This window comes from Protopterus annectens, chromosome 4.part0 (assembly GCF_019279795.1).
Source record: "Protopterus annectens isolate FY-2018-M chromosome 4.part0, PAN1.0, whole genome shotgun sequence".
NCBI lineage: Eukaryota > Metazoa > Chordata > Ceratodontiformes > Protopteridae > Protopterus > Protopterus annectens.
The window spans coordinates 636,738,382-636,750,985 of NC_056733.1; the positions used below are offsets into that span (position 1 = coordinate 636,738,382).

A 12,604-nucleotide genomic window follows, 5' to 3' on the forward strand; every position below is an offset into this window, starting at 1 on the left:
GTAGGCTGTATGGACTGCCTTTCCCTCATCAATGGCCTTGGTGACTGTTTCGAAGAAGTCGACCAAGTTCAAAAGGCATGATCTGCCCTTGACAAAGCCAAACTGGGTTGGGTCCAATGTCTGCAAGTCCCCTATGTCTTTGTTTATGAGTTCCATTATGATCCTCTCCATAGCTTTGCAGACCAGGCTTGTTAAGCTTATGGGGCGGTAATTACCAGGGTCCGTAGAGGTACCGCCTTTGTGGTGTGGGACCACAGTTGCCGTACGCCACTCCTTGGGCACGTATCCTGTGGTAAGGCTAAGATTAAACAGCTGCCTTATATGCGGGTTTAGTTCCTCGTTGAGTTCATGTAGCACACAGCCGGGGACACCATCCAATCCCATTGATGCTGTGTTTTTAGCTTTAGAGAGAGCAGCTTTCACCTGCGCATTTGAGATGTCTGGGAGGCTACACTCCGCTGGGATAGTTATCTCTCCTTTTGGGGAGAGGGGTGAAGTTTGCACTGAACCTGTCTGCCAGTATGTTGGCAATGTCTGTGGGTTCAGTGATTTTTGTATCATTTTGGACTAATTCTGCGCATATCTGGGAGTTTCCACCCAGGTTTCTAACATAGCTGAAGAAGGCCTTATGATTGTCTTTTGAATCTATTGCAATTTTTCTCTCAAAGTTGGCCTTGGATGATTTTATGAGTGCTCGTATTTTTTTACTAATAATGATCAAGGGTGTCTTCTCTTTTATGGATTTTGCTCTATCATGTAACAGCTTTCTCCTCTTATTGTAAAGTTTGTTTATGGCTGGGGTCCACCAGACTGGACGTTTGCCCTTGGTGGATAGAGTCTTGGTTTTATTAGGGATTGCCTGATCCATGCAGTCCTGGAGGTGTTCGCAGAAGGCATTTGTAAGGGCTACCGCAGCTTGGGTTGTGGTTTCCACTGGCTCGGGGGCCTTGAAGGATACCACACCAGTCTTGAGTAGTATGAAGTTTGCTTTAGAGAAGTTCTTCACTGTGGTCTTTTTTGTTTGGGGTGGGGGCGGGATGTGGATTTCCAGTGAGATAAGTTTGTGATCTGATCTCACCAATGAGGGATATACTTCCGGTGTGGAGCATTTAGTCCCCATGTTTGTGATGATGAGATCTAGTATATTTTCTCCTCTTGTGGGAACGGTGACTAGTTGTTCCATGGCATTTGAATTTATGAACTCCAGGAACCTTTGGGCTAGAAAGTTGGGGCTTGAGTAATGTTCCCAGTCTGTATTCGGGTAGTTGAAGTCACCCAATAAAATGGTGTTTGGAGATACATTTATACCCTCCAGTGTCTTCAGGAAGGCTGTGTGGGGTTCCTGAGTTTGAGAGGGTGGCCTGTAGCATGCTACAAATTGTAGAGCAGTTTTGCCTATGGTTAATTGCACCTGGATGGTTTCCGATGCTTCTTGCATTGCCACCAACCTGGAGGTGTGGGTATCCTTGATGAATATGGATACACCCCCTCCTTTTGTGGTGTGGTCAGGGTTTTGGGGCCGGAACGCATGATATGAGGTAAAACCTGATAGTGCCGGGGTGCTCTCAGGAGCCTTGAACCAGGTTTCAGTCACAGCACAGACATCGATGTTCTCCATACTGAGAAGGGCCTCGAGTGCATGCATTTTGAGATTTAGACTTCTGGCATTGAGCAGCATTACCCTTAGTTTCTTCCCATTTTTGTTTTCTAGGGTGGTAGGTTTAGAATTTGAGCCTTGCTTAAAAAAGGCACTATGGGGGTGGCAAGAGCCTTAGCCAATATCCGGAATCCCAGGGGTGACAGGTGCAAGCCGTCCCTTGAGAAGCAGCGTGGCTTGTCAAGCATGTCATCCCAGGCAGACAGACACTGGATCCCCTTTGAATGACACCAGAAATTAAGCCAATTGTTAAAGCTGATCATCTTGTCTCTATGTTGTGGCATCATTCTTGGTGAAGGAAGGATACTGCTCAGGGTCAGGGTCATACCTGCCTGGGCTACATAATCAGATAGCTCCTCTATGTCTCTTTTCTTGTAGTCCAGGGAGGTACGTCTCAGGTCGTTCACACCAGCATGGACAATGACTGTGTCATATTTGTACTTGCTGTGGAGTGACCTGAGTGCTTGTGTTATGTGGTGGATTCTAGCGCCCGATAGGCAGCTTACTGTGACCCTCTCCTTGTTCAGCCTGGTGAGTGGGACGTCAGTGTGTCTGACTATGGAGTCACCTATGACAAGTATGTTTGGTGTTGTATTTGGCCTTAAGGGCTGTGACTGCTTTGCACACTGATTCTGTGGTTTATGTGTTGCCTGTGGTGTGTCATGAGGTGGCAGTTGCTTGGATGTCTGCTTTGGAGGCCTCTGCTGTTTAGGTAAATTTTTGCTCAGAGCCTCCGAGTATGACTTTGTGTGTTTATGTGTTTGATTCATTGTTGTGATAGCTTTATGTGAGACTGGTTTTGTGGTGTGTGTAGTTGCCTTCTCCTCCTGTCTGGTCTTGCCATTCCTGAGTTGAGAGAGCTCAGCCTCCAGTTTGGCTAAATAGCTGCATCTCTCGCAAGTATTTGTGCTATGTGGGAGGAGGAGGGAGTTGTCAGTGTACATGAGGCAATTGTAACATTGCCTCAAAATTCCCAAATTCACCAACTGGACAGGAGAGGACGCCAGCATCTGGCCCTTCGACATGCTAGAGAAATTTAGAAGTTAGGGGTGTAACTGAATAAGAGAGGACTTAGTAAGGAAGTGGGTACTCCTGGGGGGGGTTGCTAGTGAGGGACTTTGTATAATACAGAAGTGCTAAACCTGAAAAGAAGATGCTTATAAGACAAGTAAAAGCTTTTAGGAACAAGTGCTGCACTTTTTAGTTAAGGGATATACTGTTTAGATTACTAGTAGAGCAGTTCTAAGGGAAAAAATGAAGAACAGACTTTATGGAGCCAGAAAAAGTTTAACCTTGTTAAACCGGCGCTGCCCGATGCTGCTCTAGTGGCAACTCCGCGCTAAATCGCGCTAAACCACTCTAAAGCGTGCTTGATAGCAGGGGCGGAAAGAGCCAGGAACTGACCCAAAACGGCCAATAAAACTACAGTTTCAAGTCAGTAACCACTCCCACGGGGGGCAGGGAAGCAGCTCAATATTTTTCACTGCCACTGATCAACAGAGAGATTTTCCTCTAGCCCAAGCAAAAATGGCCTCACAGAAACTTACAAAACAGTTCAAGAACAGCAAGCCTGTAACTTGAACTTTTTTAAATCACAGAAAAGTGGGAAAAAAGCAAGATTTTTTTTTTTTGTTTTGTTTTTTCAGAGATAGCAGAGGTTCACAAGTAATATCAAGTTATAACAGTGCAGTAAATGACCCCACACAAGAGTGCTAGGTCAAAGACAGAAAATATGCAAGTTTTGAGAAAAAAACAATTTTAAAATTAAGTGCAAACAGGAAATTCAGTAAACAGCTTTTGGTTGTGCACTAAATACAGCTACTAATGCAGAAATCAAGTTTAACAAGCCAGAAAATGCTCAAACTAGGCAGCTATGCAGAAAAACTTATCAAATAAACAGAGGAAAAATACTTAAAATCTCAAAAGTGGCTCCTTTCTTCTCTCAGCGTTTTCTCCTCTTGGTGGGTGCTTCACCAACAGCCAACAGGCCTGAAAAGACGCCAAAACCACGAGGCAACTAGGTTTTAAGAGAGGAAGATGAAGGAGTTTTGGAAATTACCCCTTTTGGCCCATAAAACTACAGTTTCAAGTCAGTAACCACTCCCACGGGGGGCAGGGAAGCAGCTCAATATTTTTCACTGCCACTGATCAACAGAGAGACTTTCCTCTAGCCCAAGCAAAAATGGCCTCACAGAAACTTACAAAACATTTCAAGAACAGCAAGCCTGTAACTTGAACTTTTTTAAATCTCAGAAAAGTGGGAAAAAAGCAAGATTTTTTTTGTTTTTGTTTTTTCAGAGATAGCAGAGGTTCACAAGTAATATCAAGTTATAACAGTGCAGTAAATGACCCCACACAAGAGTGCTAGGTCAAAGACAGGAAATATGCAAGTTTTGAGAAAAAAACGATTTTAAAATTAAGTGCAAACAGGAAATTCAGTAAACAGCTTTTGGTTGTGCTCTAAATACAGCTACTAATGCAAAAATCAAGTTTAACAAGCCAGAAAATGCTCAAACTAGGCAGCTATGCAGAGAAACTTATCAAATAAACAGAGGAAAAATACTTAAAATCTCAAAAGTGGCTCCTTTCTTCTCTCAGCGTTTTCTCCTCTTGGTGGGTGCTTCACCAACAGCCAACAAGCCATATATATATATATATATATACCTATATATGAGAGAGAGAGAGAACATTGACCTCTTAGTACAGCGATCTTAGCCTGATGAAGAAGTAGAGTTAGTGCTCTAATAATTAAAGAAATTTGTGTAGGTTTCAGGATTCAGAACTGGCACATACAGAGGCTTTTAGAACTAGTAGTAAACCATTTCTTAAGGAATGTCCATTTTTGAAGGATTCTAGTTATATAATTTACCTTATAATTGACTAGTACCCCAGCAGCATCAACTGAATTAACTTTTAAAGTCAGCTTAAAGGAAAGCCTGGATATATTTAGACATAATGCAAAGAATTAGAGGTTTTACAGTAGTTTTCTGTGCTTCCCACCACCAAATTCTCTAGGTCAGTTAAAAAGGCTACAGATTTCTTTTGGCAGGTTGAGAAGCCAAGGGATCAATTGGAAGATTCTAATGCCCTACTATAAGATGGGTTGTGTTTGAGTTATAAACAATGGTAGCAAGGACAAAAGATTTTTAGCTTGTGAAAACTGAATTTTGGGACTGTCATGATACAGTTAGTTTGTTCCATGGTCAGTCCAAAAATGGTACTACTTTCCCAGAGAAAACAAGCAGCAAATCCATGCAAGTCCAAGGAAGTCATTGTTTCACTGTATTCGGCATTCATCAGACCTATCCTTGAGTACTGTGCACCCTTTGGTATGTACCTAAACAGGCATATCCAACAACTGGAACGTCCACAGAAATTCCTCACTAAAAGAATACAAGGCGTAAGTAATATGTCCTATGCAGACCGCCTCAAGGCCTTATCCCTGTATTCTGTCTTCTACAAGCTTTTGAGGGGAATTGTATGCCTGGCATACAGGGCATTGTCAGACCCCACTCTGATTGACCTTCTGCATATCCACAAAACAAACAGTAGCCGGATTATCTGTTCTAAAGACTTAAACCTCGTCTGTGATATAAATAGGACCTGCTGGAGAGATAGGTATGTATCCCAGAGACAACCCTGTGTATGGAACAGGCTCCCCATCCATGTGAAGCAGAGTTCCTCCATAACCTAATTCAAGTGCAATTTGGAGAATTGGATGGGAAACTGGAAATTCATCCCTGGTTTGGCACCTATGTCTCCAATTGCAAACAGGTAACCTGTAAATAATTCATCTTCCAGGCCCATGCTTACACTTATCAAGGGTATCAAAACTTGTCAGAGATGTGGGATGCATGGGTAGGCTTAAAAAGGCCCTTGTGGTTAGCCTAGTAAACACCTATGAACGTCAGTAAAAATAAAGTCTTTAAAAAGTCACTTTTCCCCAAGACAAGCACAGTAAAGAGCACAGCCCCACAAAGGAAACTAAACTTATTTTCTCCACAGTAGAAACTTTTAAATTCACAGGAAAAAGAAGTTCTTATGTTTGTCTGCAGTACAGTCTCATGACAGTCCATTAAGACCCAAACTCCTACCTTTAAAATAACTTTCCTGAAGGGGGCAGTGTAAATAATAAGCAAAACTATTAAATGGAAAGTTTTTTTCCCGAAAGGGAATTTATCTAACCTGCAAAGGAACAGGGGAAGCCAACTGTTAATCCTCAAAAGCTTCAGAGGAGCATACTCTTGGTACACAAACTTGTCTTTCTTTCATCTCCAGTCGAGCTGCCTGACAGCTTGGGTAAGTGGAAGGTGGCCTGAAGCAGTTATATCCTTAGCAAGATATAACCCATACACCCAAGGCTAAAGCAGCAGTGATCATTTGGACATCCACTGTTATGCTAAGCTTACTTACACAACAGTATTTTCTTATTTAAGTAACTTTTAGGTTTCTTATGTATTAATATCAACTAATTCTCTGAATCTCATTCAGTGTATGTTTGTAGGGCTGCTTAATTTTTTTCAATCCCACTGGGAATAACCTAATTCCTAATTTTAACTTGACCTTTGGCACTACCTGTTGTAACATACTTTATGGCATTTTATGTTTTATTTGTGAACATTTCCAAGATACACAGTACTACTTTTATAACAAGTTTATTTACTCATATAAAATATTTTTTACAACATTTGCCTATTATAACATTGAGTGGAGACATAGCAAACTTGGCATAGTACTCCAGGTTGCTTTTAGATTTGTTTGAAACAGCTTTTTGAGTCAAAGATACCCATAGTTGGGGGGGGGGGGATTTATGTACTTGGCAAGTTTGTGTGGGGCATACAAGTAATATAGGTTTATTAGTACAGGCACTTTTGTAAACTTGGAAATACAAAAACAGGCAAAGACAAAATGTAAAACCAAAAACCAAAGGCAGGAACCACGAGGCAGCACCAGTTAGAAATAGTTTAATCTGATTAAGCGCTTTTCGTTTGTCAACATGTACAAACTTCTTCAGATAAAAGACACCACAAACTTTTAAAACCAGTGTATAATACCGCTGAATTCACATAAGTCAAATGTAAACATTTCTTCATACATTTTAAAAGCACCTAGAGGTTGCAGTGTTTTACATGAAGCTAATAGTTTTATTTTTAAGTTTATTTTTAATAGTTCCTACTGTTACAAATAGTTCTTTTTATTTGTTATGCTTGTTTTCATTGTGTGTTCACAATGTTTCTGATGTACTTAATGGGTTCCTATTTTTTAAGAGGCATAACTGATTAATTGAGAATCAATTGATTGACTAAACTATTTGTTTGTGGTGTCTTTCATCTGAAGAAGTTTGTACATGTTGACAAACGAAAAGCGCTTAATTGGATTAAACTTTTTTTCTAACTGGTGCTGCCTCGTGGTTCCTGCCTTTGGTTTTTGGTTTTACTTTTGTAAACTGTAAGGGATAAACCTACTATATTGTCTTGTTAATACTGGTACAGTTACACCACCAAGGGAGTGTTATATGTAGCAACTGGTTTACCATGTTCTGCGTTTTAAATAGGAAAAACTGAGAAAGGTCTCAAAGTAAGGATTTATCAGCATATTTATGCTATTAAAAAGCAGGATACCTGCTGGAGAGACAGGTATATATTGCAGAGACTACCCCTTCTCTGGAACAGGCACCTCATCTATGTGAAACAAAGTTTCTCATTAATCCAATTCAGGTGTAACTTGGATAGTTGGATGTGAACAGGAAATTCATCCCCGGTTTGGCACCTATGACTCTAATGGATAAAGGCAAGGTGTAAATGGTTATCTCCCAGGCTCTTGCTTGTAAATCTTTAATTTCCCAAGCCCCTGCTTACACTTATCAAGGGTACCAGAAGTTGTTAGAGATATGGGATGCATGGCTAGACTTAAAAAAAAGTCCCTGTGATCATTAGCCTAGTACACATCTATGAACCTATTACAACCTTAACTTGCAGCGTTCGTTCACATACATTGATGATAAACATTTCAAGAACATTTTCCATTGGCATCTTTGAGCATTATAGATTCTTCCACAATTTTAGTTTTGGACTTTACAGTATGGCTTCATATTTTTCAATATCAATATCCATCCACCTTCCCCTGTCACACATCTTCTTGACTACTGTTTTGTATGTATTGATACAACATATTGGATATTTATCTGCTTTACTTCTTCCCTCCTTTAAAAATCCCACATCTGTTGCTTTAATGCCTTTTAAAATGCTCAGTAAGTAATTTTCTTTTACAATTCTAGAATGTCCTCTCACTTATGCTCAATGCTTTTAATTACTTTTGGTACTGGTGTTAAACTGTTATTTCAGTTCCACCTCCTCAATAAAACAGATTACTGTTTGGGATTTTTTTTTATCATCTTTCTGAAAGATTATTAACTAGTGGTTTCTACTTGGATTTTGTTTCTTTTTTTTTATGTGCTTGAAGCAAGACCATTTTTTTTCTTTTTCTTTTTGTATTGTTATGCTTATTTCTGAGTTGCATCAGTACTAATGATTTGCCACATTGATATTGTCATTTCATGCTGACCATCTCTTTTAACACCGTTATTAAAACCTCACTTAGGACATAGACACAAACCATGTTTACATGTTTTCATTTGCATACATTATATATTACTTATGTTTTTTCTTTAATTGTCATTCAGTCCAACATTACATAAATTGTTCATTTCCTGCCTTCCCTTAAACCTCAGTTATTTTGCATGCATTGTTCCCACAAATTCAGTTTATTTCAAAGTAATTTGCGCCTACATTTTCCTAAAGATCCCACTTTCAGTTCTTTAGTCTTTTTTACAGTAATAGTCTCTTTTACAATAATCAGTACCTCAGATAGAGTTGATTTAGACTTTGATTTCCATTTTGTAGTAATTGCTTTTTTGGCAGTCAACAGATTAAAACTGAAGGCCTTAATATAAGTAGGCAATTCATTTATAGTGTCCCAGCTCGAAATAATCATTTCCTTATTTACAGCTTCTCTAAAATGTCTGACAGAGTACTCTGTAGGGAATTTTTAAACTCTGCCAACTTATTATGCTCCCAAAAACATGTTCACAGTTACCTCTTTCTTCCCCATCACACCACTAACATTTGATATCTAACTAAAGAAAACTTCTTTGAAGATGAAAATAACTGTGCAAAACTCCAGGCAGAAATCCCAAACCTTTTAAACTTTGTTGCATACATGGGAGCCATACATATGTCCTCCCATTATTCCCATGTAAATTCCTTTTCCATGTAAATTCCTTTTCCAGTCTCTCTTCTCAGTCTTTTCTAATCTCCCCTGAGAGATATCATGAAGTGTTTTATGTTGTTGTGTCTTTCGGCTTCTCCCGGTTAGGGGTCGCCACAGCGGAACTCCTGTCCGCTAATGATTGGCAGTAGATTTTTACATGCCGAGTTGCCTGCCCTGACGCACAACCTTCAACAAAGGTATGCCCATTCACGCATGTCTCCACACAGAAGACACTCTAGCTGAGAATCGAACAGGACAATGTCTTACTGTGAGGCTACAACGCTACCGCAGCACCACCACCGCTAATTATCCCTTTTTAAAAGCAGCTTCTGTTCAGGATTCAACTAAGAATTGTACCAGGGCAGGCTTTTCACTGTAGAGCTCTCCTGTCCCTTTCTCTTTGCCTATATTTTATCAGTCCTTTGTAGGGAAGGCAGTCTGTAACCAGCACTCCAAACTTTACCTTGGCATTATCCCATTCTGTTACCTTTTCCTATTTAGTTATTTGGTAGCAATACCTTGGTTCCTTTGCCAATTTTCCCCAGTAAATTCCAACCCCATCCCCCCCCCCCACCCCCCTGTAACCCTACTCGCAGTCATCCCTATTGGAAAAAATGTCCTTTCTCAATTCCCCTGTTGGTTAATTCTTAGAATGCTTTTCTACAACTGTACAATTCTGTATAATTGTTATTATTCTCCTTAAGGATCTGCATCCAGAATCCCATTCTCTACTTATTTCTTGAACTCCCTGTCCCCCCTTATCACCATCTCATTCTGCTTTGAACTATAACATTTTGCTTGTGTTGTTTAGATTTCTTGTTGACTAGTATTCTCCTTAAGGATCTGCATCCAGAATCCCATTCTCTACTTATTTCTTGAACTCCCTGTCCCCCCTTATCACCATCTCATTCTGCTTTGAACTATAACATTTTGCTTGTGTTATTTAGATTTCTTGTTGACTAGTTCTGACATACATTGTCACTTATTTTTTTTTTTTAAGATTCTATTATTGTATATATTATCCCATGCTGACTGACTAGACAAAATACCAATTCTGTTATAGTTTGGGGGATTTAAGTTTTATCTGTTTTTTTTTTTTTTTTTTTTTTTACTGTGTGGTTTTGGATAATAATTTCAGTCATTTACTTTGAATAAACAGCAAAAACATAATTTCTGGTTACTTAGTTTCCTATAAAGAATACATGCGCACGCGCGTACACACACACACACACACACACACACACACACACACAGTTTTGCAGATTTTTAATACTGCTTTGTTTATTTTTAATTAGGTTTTCAGATATACATTTGTGTGTATATTACATTTCAGAATTAAACTGTATCCCTGACATTATTGTTAACTCCTAGAATCTAAGGAGTATTTCCCGAGTATCTTTGCTTCATACTTTTTCACTAGGTTGAGATATTTGCATTTGTTTTGTTGTACAAGCTACCTTGTCTTTTTTAATTTATTGTGTTTGTTTTCTCTTTTGTATGTAATCTTATCATTTTCCCTTGCCTTGTATAGTTGTTCATTTCTGCAGGTAGTTACGTTATACTAGTTTCTTAATTATATGATATTTTTTATTCATGTGTAGGGCTGTTTATCTACTGTATCCATCCTTTTTTGCCAGGGGAGTTATACCTCAAAGAATTGAAGAGATCATGCAGTAGTTTATGATATAAAAGGGAGCCATGCACATAGCTACTTTAGTGAAAGCCAGGACAAGTTTGTGTTGGTCTAATGGAAGGAAAGATGCCATTGCATTTGGAGAATGTGACTGAAAAAAAAGTCAGTAATGTGCTTGATATAACACAAATGGTCCAATATACATCAAATCTCTTCAAAGATCTACAGGTATTGTAAGTATGCTTACCCCACATATGTTATTATCCATTTGAAAAGGTAGAAAAGTTAATTGCCATGAACACCCAAGAGGCTTAAGGAATTGTCATTGTGTTTTCTCTCTGTCTCTCTCTGTTTTGTGTAAGAGATCTGTGGTTTATATTTCAAGCTGTGAAGGCTTCCCTTCTCTTTGAAACACTGTGTCTATAATGTACCCACAGGGCAGGCCAGCACATGTGCAAGGTTTAATATGTCTATCGACTATACTTGCAAATTAATTACTCAGACTCTCTCCCCCTTTGGAGTAAACCCCATCTCCCTGTGAAACGATGTCAGTTGCTGTTCACCTTTAAAAAGAAACTAAACAAATATACATTAGTATGATCAAGTTCCAGCAACTGGAGACCTGCTTCTTCAAGGTCACGAGGCTGTAAGCATGTTGTGATTTTCTAAACCTTCTGTACCTCTTAGGCATCATGGCAGGCATTTTCCCTATCCAGTTTACCATTTTTGATGCAGGTGATTTAGTGGCTAATGCGAAGTCCATTGCTGAGTAGTCATCACATCTTAACTGACTTTTTGATGCATACCTGTCGTTGAGCTTTCAAATGGTGAATGGTTCTACAAATCCCAATCTCAGATCCCTTCCATCAGCCAAACTGCTTGTTGACTTTCTCAAGACCTGCTTCACTAATAGTTTTGGGAGCACCTGCCTAATCTCCTTCCTGGTGCAGGGTGCATTATGACATCCAGCAAATGTAGTTGCAGAGAAGTCTGATCAAGTTAAGGACCCATTCCTTACTGTCCTGTCTCTGGAAGTTAAGTTGAGACCAGACCATTCCTGCTTATTCAGACAGCAATCTTATGGTGTGAGGTGTGATTAAGGAATGTACCAGTCACTCATGGCCACCTGTGCTAAGAGGCAGTGGCCAGTGAGATTAGTTTATGATCTGATCTCCCCAATGAGGGATATACTTCTGGTGTGGAGCATTTTGTCCCCATGTTTGTGATGATGAGATCTAGTATATTTTCTCCTCTTGTGGGAACGGTGACTAGTTGTTCCATGGCATTTGAATTTATGAACTCCAGGAACCTTTGGGCTAGAAAGTTTGGGCTTGAGTAATGTTCCCAGTCTATATTCGGGTAGTTGAACTCACCCAATATAATGGTGTTTGGAGATACATTTATACCCTCCAGTGTCTTCAGGAAGGCTGTGTGGGGTTCCTGAGTTTGAGAAGGGTGGCCTGTAGCATGCTACAAATTGTAGAGCAGTTTTGCCTATGGTTAATTGCACCTGGATGGTTTCCGATGCTTCTTGCGTTGCCACCAACCTGGAGGTGTGGGTATCCTTGATGAATATGGATACACCCCCTCCTTTTGTGGTGTGGTCCGGGTTTTGGGGCCGGAATGCATGATATGAGGTAAAACCTGATAGTGCCGGGGTGCTCTCAGGAGCCTTGAACCAGGTTTCAGTCACAGCACAGACATCGATGTTCTCCATACTGAGAAGGGCCTCGAGTGCGTGCATTTTGAGATTTAGACTTCTGGCATTGAGCAGCATTACCCTTAGTTTCTTCCCATTTTTGTTTTCTAGGGTGGTAGGTTTAGAATTTGAGCCTTGACTAAAAAAGGCACTATGGGGGTGGCAAGAGCCTTAGCCAATATCCGGAATCCCAGGGGTGACAGATGCAAGCCGTCCCTTGCGAAGCAGCGTGGCTTGTCAAGCATGTCATCCCAGGCAGACAGACACTGGATCCCCTTTGAATGACACCAGAAATTAAGCCAATTGTTAAAGCTGATCATCTTGTCTCTATGTTGTGGCATCATTC

At 40.1% G+C, this 12,604-nt stretch overlaps 1 protein-coding gene across 6 annotated transcripts in view; it reads left to right on the plus strand.

Moving 5' to 3' along the window:
* Positions 1-12,604, plus strand: part of CLIP1 (CAP-Gly domain containing linker protein 1) — a 4,646,656-nt gene that overhangs the window by 4,052,195 nt on the left and 581,857 nt on the right. The gene's annotated exons all lie outside the window — the stretch shown is intronic.